This window comes from Athene cunicularia (genome assembly GCF_003259725.1).
Source record: "Athene cunicularia isolate RWA chromosome 3 unlocalized genomic scaffold, athCun1 chr3_part1, whole genome shotgun sequence".
Classification (NCBI taxonomy): Eukaryota; Metazoa; Chordata; class Aves; order Strigiformes; family Strigidae; genus Athene; species Athene cunicularia.
Genome location: NW_020799097.1, coordinates 94867691 through 94891107, shown reverse-complemented (window position 1 = coordinate 94891107; position 23417 = coordinate 94867691). Strand labels below are relative to the sequence as shown.

Below are 23417 nucleotides of genomic sequence, written 5' to 3'. Positions count from 1 at the left end.
GTTTTTGACATGACATTTAAGGCTTGGTGACTACTGATAAGTCAGAAGAAAATGAAACCAGCAAACCATTTTGGTAATAGTAAATGGTTAAGTTACTTGCTGATCTTTAAAATTTGTGTTTCATTGATGGGTCAGGTATTAATAGAATAAACTTTGATCATGCAGCACAAGCTGCTTTTTGAAACAGCAAAATGTCAGTTCTGTGTTGCTCTACTTGTTTATATCTTATGTGATTAACTTCTTGCCAGTACTCTCTCACCTGGATGGAGAAATGAATGCTTTTTGGTTCCTGATGGCTCACTTGAGTGTATTGTATGTATCTGCCATGTCAGTGAGTTAGTCCCCCCAACACACACTTTTCTCCCTGCTAAGTGCCATTTTCTTTTGAACAGCTGCAGGGTGTTCTGCTTTATATTCAAATGAAGTGTTTAGTAGCCCTGTCTGTCTATGTTGAATGCCAGAATGTATTGAAAAATAGCATGTGTGTATTATCTGGGCAGCACAGTCAAGTTGCCAGTAGGAACTCCACAGGCTGGAGTGTAGCCATAGTACGTGCGTGTAGGGGTGGTTACCCAAGGTAGGGAGGGACTTGGTGCTTGGGATCCCTGTGTTTCTACCAGACAATTTTGTGAACTACAAGGTACACTCAGGTCGTGGAGGTCAGAAGGAGGACCTGAGGCATGCTTGCTGCCTGCAGTCAAAAAGAGAACCAAGGGGAAATGTGTTGTTGTGCCCTTCCTTCTGTGGGGCTACACATGTATATAGGGTGCCACCATTTATTAGCAGCTTCAGACATCAGTTCTGCTGGAAAACATGGTTAGAACCTTCTCGAACTGAACTCCTTCAAGGCTCTTTCATTATATGGTTAAAGGAGGAAACAAAATGCCCTGCTTAGCTATTTTTCATCTTTGTACATGTAGTGAAGGTGAATGCTGTGGAAAGTGCTGTCAAACATACAGACCTATCTAATGAGAAGAGCATAAAATATTTTTGGTTTTATTATTTTCTTAAAAAAAAGAGGGAGGAAAATATATTCAGACTTTCTGAAGAATGCACCAGGGAACAGAAACAGAATATAGTAATTTTTCAGCCCCAAATGTGGTTTTTACCTTCTGAAAACAGGGAAAGCCCTTGCTCTTCACTCTCTGAAACACTGGTAATAATTGCACCTTAGATGCAACTTCTGTTGTCTTTGTTGTTAATGTCTGCAGAACCAAGTACGTAATCAGGCACAATCGTATTATTTGATATTAGTCAGTATTTATGTCACTTAATGTTTTAGTCTTTGTTAGTGAGTGATGGATGGAGATGTTATAATTGAGAGAGAGACTGTAATGTAGAAATTCTGCATGACCAACATGCCTTTTAAAAATGTCCAGACATATTTCTCAATATGCTAACATTTTTACAACACAAAACAGATAATGTTGAATCATTTTACTCTTTCCTTTATTTTTACCTTGGCTTAAAGCTTTCTGTTATGTATGTAGTTGAGTAAGTTTGTCATCAGACTGTATTTTAGGAGGAAAGGTGAACATGAGGATGGAGAGCTAAGTGGTCTAATCAAGCGTCACAGCTATTGGCAGAGTTCTTTCAGTGTACACTAACAGACAGTTCAACCCAGAACTATGTAAGTATGACATAGAAGTGTGTTTCTAAGCACTGTGGCTGGAAATGTGAACTTCTGAGGATCTAGCAGGTTGGGAAATGAATGCAGTGACCTCTACTCCATATGGCTCTATCAACTGGAGAAGTGGCAGGAGGCTGATAACTAGCACCTCAAATGAAGATCATACCAGTAAACCGTTGCACTGAAACTCACAGTGAAAAGACTCCTTGACATCTTTCTTTTTTTTTTTTTTTCCTCTCATGGAATCTAGCCATTTGCATCTACTATCTGAGCACTTGCAATGCCTTCAGATTATTTTGTAGTTTTTCTTGTATTTTTTCAGGACAAGGTCAGTGTCTTTCCATTGTTGGTAGAGTATGTAGTGCAGTGGGGTTCTGAACCCAGCTGAGAGGGTAGCATGCCACTCCTGTATAACTAACAGGAGAGATGGTCAGTGGGCAAGTGAGCTGCAAGCACCTATGCTACTGAGTGGAGGAGGAGGCCATGCCCCCCACCTCACAAGTTTCAGCAACCAGTCATTTTGTCTGCTTCCTCAAAAATTAGGCATTTGGTCTGTCGGGGCATAAAGGGAAAAAAATCTTTCACTTGGCTTAATAAATGTCAGTAATGGTTAAGTGTGCAATATAGCAAAGTAGGAATGACATAACTCAACATGAAACAAAGGGATACAATGCAAGCGTGAGGATCATCTTTAGAGCCTTCTCCAGCCCTCCCCAGATCATTGCAGCACAAGTGCTTGGAGGGGCCCCCATGACGCAGCATTGCAGAAATGGCACGTGAAGAGAGGAGTGTGCAGCATCTCTGCATCCCAGCATGTGCATGCCAGTGGCTGTGGCCCCACCAGGAGGGGTAGCACTCCCTGCCAAATAATGATGCAGAACCAATAGATGTTGGCTGCCAGACCATCCTCACCAGGAGCAAGAAACAGCAGGTGCATACAAGGGAGCACCAGTTGCAAAGGGTATGTCCACCCTGCTGGGGCTGCTGCTTGCGTGCTTGTGTCTGGGCCAGTGTCAGCCCAGCTCCTTGGGCTGCTGGTAGCAGTCTCCATAGAGATGTGGATCTGTGTGGACAAACTGCTCAGCTGTTTGCGCTTGCACTCTTGAGCCTTGTGGACCCCGTGGACTGTCTTGAACGGCACAGCAGCTTTTCAGCTAGGCATTGACTAACCTCAATGTATCAAGCTACAGCAACTGCCAGCAAGGCAGGCAAAGCATTGGTGGTAAATAGCACTGGGTAGCAGACAGAGACTCTGAGAGCAAAAGAATCAGAGATTTTTCTAAGCACATGCTAATGGACAGAGCAATCCCCAGGGCTTTGGTGTCCCATGTACTGGCTTGAAACAAAGCTACTAGTAACGTGCACCTCAGGAAGCCACTGGTAAGAGGCATGGAGCCAGTGTTCATTTGGGGTAGTCTATGCTACTGCCAACCAGCTGTGCTGATCTCACCCCTGGGGGATTTTTAATCTACCTGGGATTGCTTTAATCTGTGCACTTCTACACCTCTGGAAGGAATGGCTTTGGAGAGGGAGAGCTCAGAGACTTCCTCTGCCTTTCTGAGCTGCTGCTATAGTCCTGTTCTATAGAAAGACTTGTCCAGAGCTGTGCACGGTAGTATTGGGAGCTTATTATTTGGAAGGGTTTTTTTGCATCTGAAGTGCTTGTGTGAATTATGCTTTTTCTTATATATGCATGTAGGAGTTAGGATACATATCCTACATTATCTTTCAATTAGAAACATTCTTCTGAAACTAAAATGGATGGTACATTTTCTTGTTTATTGATCTAGTGTTAAAGCAGATGGAAGTACTTTGAGTCTCCTTTGTTGCCAGGGGTATAAGCTATGTAACATCTTAATCAAGAGGCTGCACATTTTCTGTTTGGAAATGCCAACTGGAGAAAGGTTTTATTTTTAAAGTCCACTTTAAAAAAATAATAAAAAAGATTGAATATATACACACTCTTTGTAGCCTTCACACCAGATAATTTTCAGATACAATAGGGGTTGAAGCCTGCTCTACCAGCAACTCTGAGGTTATGTTGCTTCTTTCTCAGTGGCAACGAGCAATTGCCTTGTGCTTCTCTGGCCACCTGCAAACGTCAAGGTTTTGCATAGCAGGGGCTTAGTCCTGTGGAAAATGTCTATGAGGAAGAGGAAGGGAGATCCTGTAGGATAATGATGACCGTGTGTGTGTGTGTGTCTGCTGTGTGCAGTATCTGTGGTTTTGCAGGGCACGAAAACTTGCATCTGAAATATAAGTATGGTCTTTAGTGTTACTTCTTTCTGTGCCGCCCCAGACAGTGTGTATTTCTTAGTTTTAGTAGTCATATTTTGTCCCACATATGTAAAACCGCTTTTGAGCAAAGACCCATTACATTTCTTATAATTTAAAAAAAAAAAAAATGCAGAGGCAAAATGCATCTGAGTCAAGCCTTCATTGTTTTAAAAAGGATTGACTAATATATATAGATAGATATAGAAAGGAAGAGAGCAAATCAAGCTTGACTTGACTTATCCTTTCAGTTAAATTTTTGGGGCATGTAGAAATAAAGCATATTAAACTTCTGCAATGTTAACTAATTATTGAAGCCCTATGATGATATTGTGAAGGACAGTATCTAAATAAGCTGCTGCAGGGGTATTTTAATCAGCTCATTAGCTGTGGAAGTAACATTGGAAAGCATGTAAAGAATTCTGGTACAGATTTTTGATGTTCTAGAGGTCAAACTGGTCTTAGAAGAATGAAATAACTTCTCCAGATGCCTTACTGGCTCAGAACATACCTAATCCTTGCAATATGGTTTGGTTTTTTTTAATCAGATATGCATCAGGTATTAATTTAGACTGTGCTTATTTCTCCCTCTAGATCTCCTGCAAACTTCTAATGCAAAAAACTATGTTTTAGATATAGCAGTATCCACTTCTCATCTAACTGGCCCCTGCACATGGCAGAGCAGTATCTCATTTTACAAGGTATAGCAATATGTACCCTGATTCTGGGACTTCTGAATGTAAGCAGTATCTTAGCTGAACAATAATTTATTTTTTCTCTATAATGGTATAAGCAACAGCACAGTATAAAGTTGCAGTGCCATTGAAAAGCTAGAAGCAGCACTCACAAATTATGTATTCCAGCAGGTAGTCATTATTTGCCTACATAGACTAAGCCATTAGGCTGGGATTAGTTGCAAGATGTGGGAGAGACAAAAATCATGGTTTTAACACTGCAAGCACTGTTATTACTGGAAAGAACCAATGAAGCAATTCTGTATCCAAACAGTACCTTAAGGAAATCATGTTTCTTACAGGGTAGGGCAGATTTGCTCTTCAGTGCTTATGAGGCTTTAATAAGCTGTAAGACTGGTTGCAAATAATGTCACAGCTAAAAAAAAAAAAAAATGTGTTGCTCTATCATTAAGGACAAAGCCATATACAGGTTCTCACAAATGAATGAATAAATTCTAAATGCTTCCTCTGATGTGTGAACTCCGAAATTAACACTACTGATTTCTGCATACTAAGAATAGTACAATGTGTCAGCACCAAGGGAGGAAGGGAAAGGAAAGGGAAAGATACCCTTTCAGTCTTCTGCAGCATTCAGATTGCTTAAAGCTTAAACTGTGTATCATAAATGGCTACATCTGCCATTTCAAAAGTTAACTAGATAACCCTGTATCAGCGCTGTTGTAGAAAAATCCCTAGGCATTGGCTTGGCCCTAACCTGAGCAGTGCTTAGTGCTGAAAAACAAGTGTACAAACAGATATATTTTCTGACCTCAGCACTTGCAAGTGCTTATCCTTGCTTGTGAGCAGGTTCTCTTTGTACTATTGGCCTTTTAAGAAAAAGCTTAGTGTCTAGACTTCAAGCTGAAAAGAAGGAAAGCTACACTGTTTTCCCCTACCCAAGTAGGGGAAAAAAAATACAGCTGAGGACGGTGTAGATGGCCTGAATCTGATTGGCATGTAGTACTGGAGTATCAGCATCAGATGACTACCTTAAAAAGTGAGGTCCTGTCATCTCCCTGTTTTCACTGGGGATCTCATAAGCCACTTTTCCAAGATTATGCATAATAGCAGTTTGTCTGGCTGAAAATATCCCCCAGAAGAAAAAAAAAAAATCTGTGAAACCAGAATACATTAAAGGCCAAGGAATAGAGGATTTTTTTTTTCTTACTGATGATAAACTTTATCAAACTAAGCAGATAAAAATGTAACAAAACAAAAAATCACAGTGCTGCAAGATATGTGTTTTCTATGTGGTGCTCTTTTAACTGGCTAGAAGCATTTTCACCATCAAATTCAGTGGCCTCTCAGCAAATTTTATTAAACTCATTTGCCAGTTTTTCTTGTACATGACAGCCACTGCTAACAGCTAAATTGTCTGGGGAAGAAGTCACTGCTTGTCTTGCTCAGTGCACAGTCCATCTAAATTCCTTCATGGTTTTAGTGTGTATTGTGAACAATGCTGATTATGTTTTCAGCACTTAAATAGTGCCATTAAACTGTTGCTCAAGAGTATGCCCTAATTGGCATGAAAGCATTCTGAGTTTGAGCTTGGAATAGAATATGCAAGCGGGACTGAGCATAGAGCTGGTACTTTCTGAAGTTTAAGGCTGCAGTTGCGTCGAGGTTTTATATAACAAATACCTCATGCCTTAGTCAGGGCCACTTGTAGTGAGAGTAACTATAGTAACAAAACAAAGTTTCTAGCTAGCGGAGGAATATTTCCAATGAGCAGGACATCAATCTCTGATCCAGCCCCTGAAATATGCTTATTTATCAAGTTTGTGTGCAATGCTATTTTAGTAGCTACTACTGTATTTTCAAAGATATTTAGAAATCTTCATTTGTTTGTTTTTGGTGTGGGGTTGAGGGTTTTTTGCTTGAAACCTATGGAGGAACTTGCTCCTTTTGCCTTCAAATGGAAAAGTTCTAACTATATTCCTGCTCTTTTAACATGTTTTCCTAAAGAAATAGGGATTATGTAGTTGAACTTTTTATACCTTGAGCACTTCTGAAAATCTTGGCCAATTTAAGTTTTGATAGTGTTAGAAGTCCCGGAGATAATTAAGTTTCTGCAAGTTTCCTAAAAGCACCTGGCTGAGAGGAGGCTGGAGAGGGCAGGCAGAGCTGAGCTGAGCCATGCTGTGCCGGAGTTGGCACTGCCAGCGGGCCAGCGAGCACACATGGCAGGACATGGCAGCAGCACTGCCACGAGGGTGGTGGCTCTGGCAGAAGGGCTGGCAGGGAGAAACAGAGACAGATTGCAGTGAGGGACAGGGGCAGAGGATGCAAATCTGTAGGAAGTTGCATACCACCTGGAAAGGGACAGTTTGTGGCATTTTAAGTGAAGGGTATATAAATACATACTGCTTGTTTCTTATATGCTTGTTTGCATGTGTAACAAGTGATAGCAGAATGAGTAAGGAAGGTAATGAGGGATGCTGGAGGTGGTAATCAGCACATCTTAACCCAATCTGCATGCGCTGGAGGTGCGGTAGAAGGCTGGGGTCTCAGCATGGCCCACAGAAATCAACATCCCTTGAAAACCAGGGAACTGCACCTCTTTAAAGTTTTCACAGAAATCCTAACCTGAAAGTGACAGCCTGGTTAAATAAGGGCAGAAAGAATTATTATTCCATTAATAAAAAGGTCTCATAAAACTTCAGTGGAGAGCTTTTCTTTTGCCAAACCTATGTTTTATGAGGAGCAGGAAGACATTTTTAAAGGAAGCAAGGCATTTGCTGAAGCAAGCTGAAAACACAGTACTGGGCCCTGGCTCTGTTTCACCAAAGCTGTGACTGCATTTGGACAGTCTATGTATGAGTTTCCTTATCCCAGCTTCATAAGCTAAAAAAGCACTATTTTTTAAAGGGACCCCTGACCCTCTCTTCTGTTGTCTGTGAATAATTGCCTTTTCTAAAGTTCAGTAACTTTCTCTTCAAATGGATGAGATATAAATTCACATTACAATCCTCCAATAAAACTGCACTGGAGTGGATTCTCCCATTCCATGTGTTTCCTCTTTCAAGCAACAGCTTCTTGCTCCTGCTAATTCTCTACCCATTTGGTGGCAAAGTATTTAGAGCACCAGGCAAGGAAATGAAGGTGTGGAAGATAGAAGGGAAAACAGAGTGAAAGCCAAAATCTATTCTTTGGACTTGTGGAAAGGTAGAAAATCCATCTGACGCTTTTATGTGGTTTTATGGGGCTGTTCCTGCAAATCAGGAAATCTAGTAGTTCACCTCTTCTGCATAGTAGGATGCTGTTTGTCCCTCAGCAGACAAGAAGCAAAAAGCACGTTCCCTAGATGGTGTATAACTGTAGTAAACCATTTGAGACCCAGATTCCTTGCAGTGATACTCTGTTTGAACTTCCCAGCAGCACTGTGATGCATCAAAACATTTTATAATCACTTTGTACACCAGTGAAATGCAGCTGTGATTGGGGAAGAGTAGAACAGCTGTTTAACAGGGAATAATAATAGCATGTATCAGATGAGGCCAGGAATTTAGGAAGAATAATCTGCCAGTTGAAGTTGGTGAGATGGTTGTAGAAAGGAAAAATGTAGAGACCAGAGCTGAAGTTTAACCATATAATGAGCTAACACCTGTGTTCATGTAAAAATGTGTTAGGCTCCTTAATATCTTCAGTTAATTAAAACTTGGGTTTTACATTTAATTTAAAATAAATTAATGAGCCTAACAAGGGACAGGTATTAAAAAGGATGAATCTTAAGGGGACAAATGTAAAAAAGACCCAGATAAAAGCAATTTAGTTCAACATGTTAGGAAAAGCTGGCCAGATATAACTGAATCTATCTCTTTCATTTGACGGTTGGAAAGATTTTCTTACTCCTGGTAAATCAGCTACAGCACTAAATTCCATAATAGAAACGTTCTAAAATTAGTCGAACTAGCTGGGTTTTCCATCTTTGCTGCACAATTCTGGTTAGGATTATTAATTAAAAACTCAACTTTTGCCTTTCTCTCCATTTTAATAAATTAATAATAGGATCAGTTAATGTAGGCAGTAAGTTTCAGGCTTCATTCTACATCATGTCACTTTGTGTTGTTTTCCCAAGAACATTTAACTTTGTGTTGTTGTATAGCAGCTTTAAGAGTAGCAGTTTCTTCATGGTGTCTCCTGCATAACTGTGCTCATGATTTGTGGTCCACAGACTAATGCTTGTGGATTGGACAGGTTCATCCCTTGGATTCTCTAGAACAAAATTCCCAGAACCGTAGCTCACAGTTCCCTTCAGGATGGTACTAGCCTTCAAAATAGATTGCAATACAGCAGCCAGCATAGCTCAGTTCCGTGGATACAGGGGCCTGAGATGCAGCCGTAATTGCTGCTGCTAAGGTTGTCCCTTCCTCCTTCTACCAGTCCACCATGCTCGTAAGAAGTAGTCATGGGTGCTTTGGGGACTGATCTGTGCTGTAAAACTTAAGAAAAATTGGCTGAGGGCCCAAGCAGCGACACAACTCAGAGCAGTCATACTATTTCTTTCACTCTTGTAGTTTAGGCCTGCTTCCTGAGTAGCACTCATAAACCATGGAATTGACTTACTTGACAAGGTAAGTTGCAGCCTAACTTTTATTTATGGCAGCAAAAGAAAAATCTGTCACATGGGTGTGTTCCGAGGTGCAGCCCATGGGAGAGGAGAGGGAGGGATGAGAGCAGTGCCCTGCTATGTTTTCTTTTCTTGTACACAAGGAGCCTCACAGGTACACAGTTTAGGCGGAGAGGGCTGGTATATCTGAACAGAGCTGCTCCTATCTGCTGCTGCAGATGCTGCCCACAGTGAAGCACAGTATCTTAAGTCAGGATGGAGCAGTTCGCATGGTGCAGAGCTGTACCAAGCCACGCCAGGCTACCTCGTCAATGCGATTAGCTGGTTTAACAAGAGAGAACACACAGCTTACACAAGAGGTGAAATGTTTCAGTGGTTTAATCCATTTCCAAGGATAGTCTCTGCTGGGTTAACTCCTACAGAACTGTACTACAGAGCAAACCAAGTAGATGATGTTTTCTACAACTTCAGTGTCTAGATGATAGCTTTTATGGACTTGGGAATTTATGTGCTATGGTTGTTGTGATGCAGTGGCTTTACAAAAGTGGTATTTTTGTACTTGAGCCTTCAGTTGTCCATTGGTTGTAATCCTGAATATAAATATCAGAATTTGTAACCATTGGAAACAGCAGACTGCTCAGAAGAGATGGCAGTCTGGAATACATGGCTCTGCAGGGTTTAGTGAAGCAGACTTCACCAGATTTGAGTGAACCAAACACATTACATTGTTATTTACAGTTTTCAGTAGAGATATTAAACTGTTTGGGTAACTGGAATCACACTAAAAATTCTGCATTAAGGCTGACTGAAAGGCAGATAGTACCTGCAAAATAAATTTATAGCTGGAGAAACCTGACAGATAGAGCTGCAATCTTGGCATAGAGTGGGATGAGAAGGGGATTGGGGAAAATTTAATGGAAAGGCCAAATATATCCAATATATAAAATCTGCCAAATGTAGCTACTGTTGAACCACATTATAAATAAGGAACAAAGTGGAAGAAAAACACACAGGGAAAATAGTCATGCCATAAGCAGTCACAAATCTGATGCATTAAGGAATCTGTCAGCTTCCAGCAGAGCTGATGTTTCTCCAAATTAATTCATTCTCTGTCTCATTCATGCTAAAAGTGCACTGCAGTTCATGTATCCATGCTTTTACTAACTTCTCTAGGGCCTCCAGGAAAAAGATGTCCAAGAAGCTTATTGACTGCAGTTGTGAATACTCTGTACAGGAATTGACCTCAAGGATGTAATTTGCAGTACTGTTTAGTCAGCATGTTGGATTTTATGTTGCCATTTCTGTTGGAGAGAATTATTTCTGCAAGCTGATGCAGGATTTCCTTGAGCACTGGGTAGCAAACACTGTGATTATCCTGAGTAAGGATATAGTTGCACTATTCTGGAATTGCACGAGTGAAATATTCGTACCCGCCTCCTGAGGCGGGGTAACGGTAAGCTGTGCCAGCTCTTTATGTCAGCCACTAACTTTCCCTTCTCTACAAGCTGATTTTCACTGGGTAGCCACACGGAGCAGCTTGTGGTTGAGTCAAAACCACAGGTTATGTGTGTGAAAGCATTAATTCACTGCTGTAGCTTTGAGGAGCTGCCTCACCCAGTCAGCATCCCTACTCAGCCTCCCTACTTTTTTTTCCTCTGAAGACCCTTTTATATGGTAGATGGACTTGATACTTTTGTGTGCTCTTGCCCTTCCCTTGCAGTTCTAATTTTAGCCTAATTCAGGCCTGTGACTTGACAAACGCCTTCGAAGTGGTCTCATCACCATTCAGCTTGGTATGTGTATATACCAAGTTTTCATATCCAGTCTCTCCATTTCTCTTCTGCCTGGAGTCATCTTGTGCTGAAGCCTGATGAACAGGGTAATTATTTGAAAAAGGATTACAGCTCTGTGTCTTTACCACTAAGGCTGAAGGAAGCTATTACTTCATCTAACATTAAATGGCACATGATTATTTTAAACACTTTCTGGGTTTCTAATGAATTAAATCAAACCTGTTCAAGAACAAAGAACACTGATTTATTTTTCATCTGTATGTTTCAACAATTCTTAAATCTGTCTCCTTATGACAGGATTTGGTTTTGTCATGTATGTAATGTCAAGGAAAAGAAAAATGTGAGATCTTCCATGAATACATCTTGGTGTTGGGAATCTGACTCAAAATGTCAGATTTCAGGTGCATGCTGTGTGTTTGCTTCCTCTGGATGTCATTCCCTGAGGGAATTAATTATGGTAGGATATATCACATACATAATGACAGGCTCTGTTAAGCCTTCTGGAGGCAAAACTACCAATCAGGTCAACAGAGAGCCTGAGCGCTTTCAGTTGCCTTGGAGTAAGGAGTTTTGCACAGTGACTTTGGACATCCTTTCAGCAAGATACTTCAGGAAAAGTGTGGACATAATCGTGCAAATAGAGTGCCTTCATTGTGGTGGGAATGAAGAGGAACACTATACTTGTGTGTTGGATATATTGGTTTAGAAAGGAAAGGAAATAGAAATTAGATTGTGTGCTCTGAATTACAGCTGGCTTGCACAATGGCCTTTTAAGAGGGAAAGTAGAGGCATACATAAAGTCAAAGTGGTTTTTATGCCTAATGGTAAAAGACAGGATTGTTATGCTCTTACACTTTCAGGTTGACATCTGTTCCTTCCCTTCAGACTTATTTCAAGGAAAAACTGGTACATGCTGCTAACTTATCAGAAGGCAGAGATTATAAATACACACTTCTGATTTATGCTAGTGTGCTCTGATCTCTTACTCTGCAGAGGGCTCTGTACTGAATTAACAGGATCTGTGGAACAGAATAAACACAGGGATTTCATTGTGTTCTGTCAGCAGGAGCTGGGTGTGAAGGAGTTCAGCCGAGCCTCTTTCTGTCCCCCTTCTTGGCTGAGGTGTCGAGATGCGGAGTTTGACCTTGGGCACCTTGCAGCTCTGCTGCAGGGCTGCTCTGCCAATCCGTGCCGGCAGCCCCGCACAACTGGCAGCCCCGCAGAGCCTGGCATTTCCACACAGAGTTTCTCTCCACAAAGGAGAAGGGAAAGTATAAAGCTTTTCCCTATGAAAGTCAGGGGCTTGCTATTCATCATACCTTCTGGTCATTTCTTTTTTTCAGTCGCAGGAGCCTGATGGAAGAACTGAAGAGGGGTTTTTTGGTTGATTTTGTTTGTAGGTATTTTTTTCTCTGAGTCACTGGGAATGTTTCAAGCAACTACTTTTTACTTTTTTTTTTTTTTTTAATTTGCAGGCTAGAAATCTGCAAATGAATGGTTTATTTAGAGGGATGAAGTAGGAAGTCAGTTGGTACAGGCTGATCAAGCTGCACTGACCCTGCACTTCATTTCTTTGTTTATCTGATGTGGGCTCATTTTTAAGGAGTTGAAGACAGCCTGCCTGAGCTTTTCTGACTTTGAAGCTTGACTGCCAGATCCCTAGCTAGTTTAAAAAGACAAAAATCCATTCATTTCAGTTGAACAGAGCTGACTCCCTTCAGCTGACTGTCTGGTCCTGAAAGTTTAGGGGTTTTTTACCTCTTTCATTGCAGCTATTAGCTCTAAATTTTGGAACAGATTTCAGTTTTATAAATCACTGTGGCATTAAAAATATGTAAAGGTCAGTGGTTGCTAAGTGCTGTACTGTTTCTTAAAAAAAAAAAAAAGCCTTCCAGTAATCTGTGGGTGAAGAACCCAAAAGTAAATCCAAAAAACACTAATCCTACCACCTGCACTGTACTGTATAAATGAGACCTGGTTCTCAGTAGTCAAGCCTGTTTTATTCTGTTAAGCATTTCAGTTGTATTTGCAGTTTTATACTGAGGTGTGTTTTCAGGCTATTATTGAAAGAAGGCTAAATACTGCTGGTTTTAAACATTTAAAATCTCATAACTATGCCTGTTTTCCCAAAGGATTTTCTTTAATCACACATGCAGTGCTTGAGATCTGTAACATTGTGTCATCTTTTCTCAGCACATCTGGAAGATCTGTCACATTGGGGTTATAATAGATATTGCAGGAAAATAATCCATTAATCTGATTTTAGGCTCAGTCTGCCATGAATTCCCTCTTTGTTTTTTCAGCCATGCATGTATTTCTCACCTTTCTCGTGAAGCTTTTACTTTTTGTTGGCAATTCTAATTGAAATTGGTTAGGTATTTCTGACAGGTTGAGAGACTGCTGATTTCGCTTTGTTATTCATGAGCACTGACTCAGCTTATTTGTACAGTGTAAGGTGTGCCTGCTGGAGTCATACGTGCAACAGTGGAGTTATAACTTCCAGCAAGTCTAAGAAATAAAGCTTCACATTTATAACACGGCCTGCAAGATCCTGAATTGTATTAGTGTTCAGCTGAACCTGGGCACAGCTCTCTGCTAGGAAAACCTTGTGCTGAAGTAGTGGAAAACCTTGTGCTGAAGTAGTAGTCAAAGATGCAAGCTGTGGAGCTGGGTTCTGTAAGTAGGCAGTATCCTTGGGTTGCTGTGTATAGTTGGGAAATTTTTCGGAAGAAAATCTAAAGAGTTGTTTTATGTTTAATTATATTTGTGCCAAGAATGTTTAGTTTAAGCTGAAATGCTTAAGTGGCTGCACACATATCTTAACTCTGAGAAGTGTCTCTACATATATCAAAGAAACTGAATTTATTAAAAAATACAGTCATGTGGACTGTGCGTCCAGTGTATTTAAATCATGGTGACACCCTTCAATATGACTGGAAACAATCAGAGCTGTTTCTGTTATATCCTGATTTTTGTCTCAGAGTAATGGTTAAGGAGAGCTTTCATGATACCAGTTCAACCAACTGGCCTGAGATCAGTGAGGAACTTGTACTGTGTGGTAGGGTAACAAAGTGACAAAAAGTGCCATGGTTGCCAAAGCCAGTCTGCATGGTCTCAAACCTGATGGGGATTAAGGGCCACAAGTCCTGACCCTGCAATTACCTTTGTACAGGATGAAGAGAAACTCTAAAGGAACTTTATAAGGAAATTTAGTGCATCTCCAAAAACACTGTCTGTGGTGAAAAAGCAACCCAGCACTACCATGAATACAATTTTGTCTAATCTTTGTAAGTCAGTGGGCTGTGTTGAGCCAAATGGTAAGGACAGGTTTTGTTAGATTGACTTAATCATGCCAGCAAAGGATTGAAACTGCAGTAGCATGATCTTCAGCACATCTGTCTGTTGAAGTAGACCCGGGTCTGTAGGCTGGTTGCTGCCTCTGTGTTAAAGGTCATGTTCCTGTGTCTTCCTGCTGCTGTTACTGCGCTGGTGCTAACATGGACTGCAATTACGTCATGGTTTTGCTTTGCAGACTTAGACAAATATGATTCTTGCTGGTAGCACAATAACCATTTCTTTCTCTAGGATTTTCTTTTGTGAAGCCAGCAATTTTCTGTCTACTTACACAGGTTTGTTCTAGGTTATGTGGGGTTTTTTTTCTGAAATGAAGGAGCTTTTGTCTGTCTTCACTTCTGTCACTTTTTTAACCTTTTAAGCATGTCTTTCCCCATTTTTTTTTCAGGCTGGCATAGAGACCTGCCCCTCCATATCTTACTGAACAAGCTCATCTTATAAAAAGCACTGCCTCTGAACTGTCATAGGTATATGGTGGGTTGTCTTAGCCAGAACATAGGTTGAAACATGCCCACACGTGCCCCAGAACCACTATCCTCTAGTGAAATTCAGTGGTATTTGGCAGATGGATTTTCATCTTTTTACCTCTGCTGAGACATGCAGACAGAGAGCACTAAATATGGGTAGACTGTGGCCTTCTTGCATTACTCACGTTTACGCTTTGTCCTCTGCAAAGTTAAGCACTTAGGAGAGACTCTCATAATCCTTCTCCTCATGAAGAGCTGGATCTACCAAGGTTCTTAAGCACACGCTTAGCTTTAAGGAGAGGAATAATTGACTTCTTGTTGACTTCAGCAGGGCTACTCATATGCTTAAGGATGAAGACCTCTATAAGTGCTTTGCTGGAGTAGTGCCAAAGTGGCGTAAATTATATGGCCCCAAATTAAAATGATGGAGTGAGGTCAGTTTAACAACACTGCATAATGCATTTCGAAAAAGAAAAGCTTATTTCACACAAAGCCTATTGTTTTTATAGCAAAAACAATTTTTGTGTGGTTCTGATTTAGTAATACCATAGGGGTGTGATGCAGTTTCAGATTGTTGACTCCAAGTATCAGTAATACACAAGATTTCATATATGTGTCAAGCTGGGTAGAAATCTGTTATTAATGCAACTGGAGGATCCTGCTTTACTATATTTTGTTGCATAATTTGGACAACCATAATATCGCTTTTTATTACCTTAACACTAGGTTAATTAGGAGGTATGACATACCTTCCTAGATAGAAGGTGTGTTCTTGGTTGCAGATTGAGGTAACTTGGAGGTTGATGTTGAATGTTACTTTATTAGCCAGAGTCCTGGTATCCTTTCCTCTAAAAGCTGCCTAAACTGCATGTCCTAGAAGCTTTTCTGAAAAATAAAACAGTTTAGAAGTGTAAGTGAAGCATCCAGTTCTGCAGTCTTTGGGGATAGGAAGTATTGGCAGCATATTTGGTACTTCAGTTTAGGCCTGTTAATGCTCTTTTCTTGTCTGGCAGGATCTCAGCACAGCAATTAGAGACACTGGGCCTGGTTTCCTTTTCCGTTTCTGTAAATCAGGAGTTATTCCAGTGGTTGTGACAGCATGATAGTTCTCAGATCTGCCCTTCCAGATTAATTCCTATTTAATCAGATCTGGCTGGATTTGCCTGGGGGTACATCGGATGAAATTCTGAAGAATTGGGCCCAACAGATGAGAAAAATATTTTTGAAAGTTATGTCAGTTAGAGGAACGCAACCTGTTTTCCTTCCTGTCCACAAATAAGACTGAAGTTGAGAGCACCAGTATTAAGAGATTAAATATAAAGGATATGGGGAAGGTGATGATGAAGAACCTAGTTCTCTAAATGCTTTGCAGATGTCATCCCTGTTAATCTGCTCTGCAGTTAGAATTGAAACACAAGGAGCTAAAAGTGACTTGACCAAGAGTGGCCAAGAAGAGATGTGAGAGCAAGAAATGGAGCATGGCTCTCCCATGTCTCCAGCCCAAGCTATAGCGTATTAACCACACTGCCACCACAGGTGAAATGCAGTGGACCACAGTTTCCAGTACACCTCTGAGATTGCACAAACTTCTGCACCTTGTCACTTAGGTGTCCATTTCCACCCACAAATGAAATACTGCACCAGAGAGTCCCCTGAATTTAAATGCTGGAGAAACTATGCATTGAAATCCTACTAAATTCATGGTTGAAATTTAACAGAAGGTAGACCGCTAAGCTCCTAGTCTTGGATGCTTGAGACTTGGCCCTGGTTTTCAAATGTGCTTGTCCAGTGCAGTGGGGAATACTCTGTGTAACTGGAGCCTGTCTGAGAAAAAAACAATTCACAAAACAATTTGGGGGGATGCTTGCAAACCAAACTTCAGTTTAACATCTTCTGAAGTGTTGCACGGGAAGGTCTAATACACTGTCCATACAGAGGGAATTACATATAAAAAGTTGATGTAAACACTCTGCATAGCTAAACCAGAAACTTTTATCCCAGGTTTTGTTGTAAAAAATGTGAAGAAATATTTTTTTCTTTATTCAGGTAAGATATGGCCTGAAATATGTATGATTTGTGATGGCACAAAATCTTTTCACTCTTTTTCAGGTGTATCACCCAAAGGATCCTACATAACAGGGTGAGAGAAGGGATTTATTAGCTCTGCTAACAATTTGCTTGATTCCTACATTCTTAACAAAAAGCAAAATACTACAAGTCTGGGATTCAAAATGAATGATCTAACTAAAAGGAAAGGAGACAATAACTCTGATCACCCTTTTTTTTGTGTGTCTTTTTTTCTTGGGTGTGACTAGATATGGCTTGATTCTGAAGAAAAGTGAAGACGAGGAGGACTTTCAGTGGGTTTTTTATTTCTTTCCCCAGTAAATCAGCATGCTTTTCCTTTCAACAGACTGTTAATTAACTGTTGTTTTTTCTTTGAGTGACAACCTGCCTGGGTCTGGCAGATAAAGCGTTTTTTTACAAGACCTCCTTCAAATGTAAGTGGCAGTTTCTGAATGGGCCACATCAACATTGACGTGTATTTGCCCTCTGTATCACAAGTGAATCTGATGGACCTGAATGCTGAAATAGGGGCATGCGGTTGCTGGACTGGCTGCAGACATGTTTGTCTTGGGAAGTGACATTTGGGTCTATACAAAGATACGCAACGTAGTTCATCGGCAGGACCTTCACCTGACTGACAGGAGGCCCTTCTGCCATCAGGCACAAGCTGCAGCTTGCAGGAGGAGGCAGTCCAAAAAAAACCCACCCAGAGCTTGAGCTGTGCCAGTGGCTGCTCCTTTGGTTTTGCTGTGCAGTCTCTGATAGGTTGGGCTGCAATCTTACCACCTCTTTCTGTTTCCCTCCTACTCTATGAGCAAGAACCTTCTATGTGCCTTTGTGTCATGAGGCTAGGCCTAGCAAACTGTCTTCATCATGTAAACTTCTAAATAGCCTAGAATCTGTCTCTCTGGAAGCTGTTCTCACCTTGTGCTTTGGTGTTGCAGCCATAGTTCACATAGCAACATTAGCTGAATTGCTTTTGTCATGCAAGACGGCTCTGAGCAGGACATTCTTCTAAAGGAGATGTCAGCTCTGAGTCTGCTAGTTTTCCTGGGCTGGGAAAATGAAGTCAACAGTTCTTTGGACATGCTACTAGGCTTCTTGGTTTTATGTTTTGTTTATATTGGAGGGTAAATGGGCAGGGAGTCATAAAAAAAAAAAAGAAAAAAAGGATTGTATGTCTGTAAAAGTATATGATCAATTTATTTTTGTAGGGAAAGTGATAGATAACATAGCACAGCATGAAGTTATAAAAAGAGGTTGCAGTAAGCGTTGCTGGCATTAATTTAACTAGAGAATGTTCCCTTAAATGTCAGGAGACTGAGAGAAGCACAGAGTTATTTGAGAAGATGATGACTTTGATGTTGATTTTATCAACAAAAATGCGGGAGATTAAAATCAGTTTTCCAATTTTGCAAACTTTTTTCTTATTGATAAGTGTGACTAGGGCTTAAGCAGGTCCTCTAGGAAGGTTAATGAAAAAGAGTATACATTAACTAATTGGCTTGTATAGGTGACTCACCACTGAAGCTAAACTCAGCAACTGATAAACTGAGCATCTAATTTGCTGTGAAGATACTACAGTTCCAGACACACTGTCTTCTTATACTGGCAGATAAAACAAGACCAGACAATCTGGGTTATAAAAAGAATGTGGACTGCAATCATTTTTGCTGTATCAAAGTGTAAGAGTGGCCATTCTTGATCAAACTAACAGCTTCAGCAGGGCTTCTGGTGAATAGACAGGGAAAAGCAGGTGGAAACATGGCAGGAAGGTGGTCCTATTCCTCATATGTCCTCCCTGCTTCTGTCAGCTGAGTGATTCAGAGGCCTTCGGAGCCAGAGGTTGCAATAGGTTGTGTTTAATGCCCTTGATGGGCATGTCATCCATGAATTTATCTTATCCCTTTTTGAACCTATTTATGTGTCTGCTCCAGAACATCCTGTAGCAGTAGGTTTTGCACTTCTGTATTGGATGAAAAAGCACTTCATTTGCTCATTTTAAATCCACTGCTTGATTACTTTATTGGATATTCCTTCTTTCATTGAAATAACACAGACTACTCTGATTTTCTGATCTTCTTCATGCTATGATGTTATAAATCTGTCATCTCTTCTCTCAGCCTCTTTTCCAGGCTGAGAAGTCTACTTACTATCTCCATGTATCAAAAGCGTTCCAAAACTCTGATCATTATTCTTGTCTCCTCCATCCTCTTTCCAGCTCTGTTAGATCAGTCTATGTCTTGTATCCACCTGTATCCTCCTTTTGCAAGCATTACCTTAAAGGGGAAGAAATTAATTAAAGAGTTCAGTGATCAAAACATTGGGGTTTGAATTCGTGCCTCCCAGTTCCTCAGAGAGCATCCTTGGGCTGTCTGCCCATCCAGGTCATGGAGTTCCCCTGCTTTTCATTGGAGCTGGTGTGGAGTATTTATCTGGGTTTCAAAGAAGTAGGAGGGTGAGCTGGCCTCTGCTGTCCAGTGGGACTTGCATGCTGCTCGAACACCCCATCAGTCAGTCATTGGATAAAGTGCATTTGCTGTCCTCGGAGCTGTGACTAGGATTCTGGTTTCTCTCTTCAGGCAAATGTCTGTAAACACACACACACACAAAGGTGCACATGCATCCTCTCATTTAACAAAGAAAGAAACATAGTACAAATACTAGTTGCAAAAGTTCAGTATCTTCATGCTAATGTACACAATTGTCTCTGTGAATTGGGACATATTGCTGCTGGTTTCAGTGTTTTGTTTTGTTGCCTTTTGAATTCCAAATCCAAAATAACCTAGCAGCTGTGTGTGTAGGTAAGCAAATCTGGGTAAATAATGAAAGACTTTGGGGAATGGTGGCTCAGATCTGGTAAAGCTCAAAGACACGTAGAACCTCGAGCAGCTGCTGAAAAGCTGGAGGGGTTATAAGCAGCCAGTGAATGGCAAAACATATAGATAAACAACAACATAATACTCATTATTCCTAACTTAGTCTCTCAACCTTGAAATTAGTGGAATGTGTTATTGTTTGTAATAGTACTAGCATTATTTATTGCTTGTCAGATGATAGGGCACAGAGATCCCATTGTGATGCTGTGTAAATGTGTAGTTAAAGGGCTGCGTTTGACAGTAAAAACTCCATTTTAAAGCAGCTTTTAAAAGTCCCAATAATTAACTGATTAATAAATCTTTATGTAGTCCTAGAGCATCCATAAAGTAGTCAATAGATTATTACTAAACATAGCAATTTACAATTTCTTCCACAGATGTGCTCATAAGCATTTATAGTATACCATATGCACATGTGAACCTGCCTGATAGTAAGTATTAAATATTAAACCTCAGTAATTAGATTGTCAGTTGTAGGAAGGAACTGCCTCTTTTCTTCATGGGTAATATTAAAGAACTTAAAGGCTGAGCATTTAGCCGTGTAAAATTAGAAGACTCTCAGGAAGGCTATGTAGGTGAATTTGGCCAGGCCTTGAAACATGGTGAGTATCAGCAGCTGTAATCAATCATTACAAAGACAGGTGTTGAATACCTCCTGAAATCAACCAAGGTAGCTTGCTTGCTGCTGAAAATTTTCATAGGTCTTCCAGTATTCCAGACCCTAGTTTTTGTCAATGTGTGTCATATTATAGTGATGTCTATGTCATGCTGCTGAAATTTTGATACTTGGGAAACATAATTTTGAATTTTCAGGGCTTCATATGTCAGCAAAGTCAACTGTATACAGATTTTAATTTGCCGGAGTTTGTTACTGTGATAGATATGTATGTTTGCTTGTGGCAGTAACCTGACGTTACATCAGGGAATAGAAGCCTTTGCATACTGTCCCCACATGTGATAAAAGAAAACATCTTCTGAGAGGGAGCTTAGAGTCTAGTATCAAGAGTAAGCACTGGTTACTTTCGATTGATACAGTTCCTGAAATTATACCCATTACAATAATGTTTTGTGGATTTTTTGCTCTCTTTTTTTATGCCTACACAGTAGCAATGTATATGTTTGCTTTAGCCCAAATCACTCTGTTCTCATTTTCAGAGGCTAACACAATTACTACTTACTGTATTGATAGTCTCAGGGCTTTTTTTATATGTTGAATCTCTTAAAGAGTCTGCTCTGATTAATATTACGAGCATCATACAAAAGTACAGTAAAATGATACTAAGAAAATATAATAAGGTGAGATCTATGTATATGTATTTTTTATTTATGCCCGAGAGTTGTGCAAAGACACTGATACCCATTAGATTTATTTGTAGCAAGAGTGCTATCTCAGTAATAAAATTATAAGCTTGAGATGGGTGATACTGTTACCTACTTCAGTGTTTTCCTTATATTTTTATTTATGTTTTTGCTGTGACAAAACTTAGTAGAAGCTGAGAAATACGAACAGCATATATACATACAGCATAGTTAACTGATTGTTTCCACCTTTTAATGATCATGTTTAACTGCATTATTTACTACTGCTGTCAGTATGGTTTGATTCCTTTTGCCACTTATATTCTTTCTATTTGCCTTTTGATTTGCTTCATTGTATTATATTATTACACAGTAACATGAGTAGCAGTATTCCACAGCTAACAGTGCATGGTATCTCTGAGATCTGGTAGTGTTGTACCACAGAGACAGTTGCTAAAGTTGCATGATTTTTTTTTTTTAAACCTTGTGTGCCTTATGACTGATAATACTGTGCTGAGATTCCATTATATTTTTCTAAGGTTTGCTTTTTTCCTATGTTTCACTAGTTCTCTCTCCTGAGAGAGAACATTGCATCTTCATCCAAAGAAGTAGACATATACACACTGTAAGCAGTAAACACAGAGTAATGGGGGAAAAATTTGATGTGTTTGTCTTTTTAATGTTTAACTGCGATGTTTAAATATACTATGTGGCAATTTTACTTGCCTGATGATAAGTAAGCCATCCATATCCCTACTAATGTGAAAGAGAGAAGGAACCCTTAATTTAACGCTCCTGTATAGTAGTTTGACTGTTAAAGAATACTTCTTTCCTATATTCTTCTATTTCACTAATATTAAGAGTGGTATCTTACAGTGTTCAAAAGCATGGATTTACCCAGGGATGTAAATACGACTGTTCTCTAGGCCTCAGGCTCCTTGACCACCACTCTCCTGCAAGGAGGGTCATACAGTGCTTTAGAAAGTCTTTCATTTTGAAAGTTCGTAGTGGTTTAAAAAATACTCTGTATGCTTAAAATAGCATAGATTGTTCAGTGTGGTTGTTTTTTGGACTAGTAGAATACTTGTAATAGAGCAATTGCCACAAGGAAGGGGATGACGCAGTCTCACCCCTCTGCACAGCACAGTCCAAAGCTTGCTCACAAGCCTGTGCATCAAACCCACAGCTTCTGCATTACCATTCCTTTCCAGATGTTACCCTGTCGTCCTGAAAAGGCTTTAAAGACTACAGAAATTACTGTGCACACAAGATAGTTGCTGCAAAGATTATTTTCTTTGATAGTTATGTGTCTGCATTTACTTTTAAATCTCCATTTGACTAGTTTCAGCTTCCAGCAAATGCTTAGATTTTTCTGATACCTTTTCTTTGAGATCAAAGACTCACAATTAGATACTTTTCCATGTAGATGCTTGCAGGCTGGGGCAAAATAATTTCTTTGCTTCTTCTTAGTTAAACCAATTGCTTCTTAAGCCTCTGGTGAAATACATTTTTCTAGCTTTCAGATCACTTGCATAACCTCTTTGTGAACCTCATCCCATTTTTAGTCTTCTTTTGGAGTTAAAGAGCAAGAACTAGAAACAGGATTGCAATAAGTGTCTTGCTGATGCTTTGAACAGGAATAACCACATCTTCCAGCTCCTACTTGATTGTGCTTCCGTATATGGATGCTAAGGGTTGCTTGACCTCTTAAATGCATTGTTGTTCAGGAACTTCACGTTCATGAAGGTATCTGTTATAAATGCTATTGCACTCCAGGGTATAACCTCCCATCTTCCTAGTGTGATATATATTCCTTGCTCCTAAGTGATAGATTCTGTATTCTGTTGTATTAAAACGAGCTCTGTTTTTATGAGCCCAGTTAACTAAGGCATATGGAGCAGTATGCATCACTGGCCAGATTCCATTGCTAACCACTCCTTTGAATTCAGTCCCATTTTTATTAAGAGTGTTATATTCTTTGTCCCAGCAAAATTTTTGATCAGTCTATGGATCTAGACCCAAAATAACTACTTGAATCCTAATAAGGACGCTTCCTTTCAGTGAGGAGGTCAGCATCTCTAAGAGCAGGGGATGTGTTATTAGCATTTGTTTAGCTCAGATCATTAACAGGAAAATCAAAGGTAAACCTAGAGTAGGGATATAAAATACTAAAGGATAAATTCCCTTGATTATGAATCTTGATCTTCCTTTCCTAGCCTGTTTATACCTGGGGAATTTAGTTGAAGTCTTGTCCTGTGAGGTCAAACTTTAGCAGCAGCCATGAGCAGACTTGCCTATAGCAGTTGATACAGTTGGGCTACATTTTGATGATGTTTGGGGTTTTTTTTTT

At 40.0% G+C, this 23417-nt stretch overlaps 1 protein-coding gene across 3 annotated transcripts in view; it reads left to right on the top strand.

The window, feature by feature from the left end:
- The window catches only part of TTC7A (tetratricopeptide repeat domain 7A), a 177212-nt gene that overhangs the window by 90468 nt on the left and 63327 nt on the right, over nucleotides 1–23417 (top strand). The gene's annotated exons all lie outside the window — the stretch shown is intronic.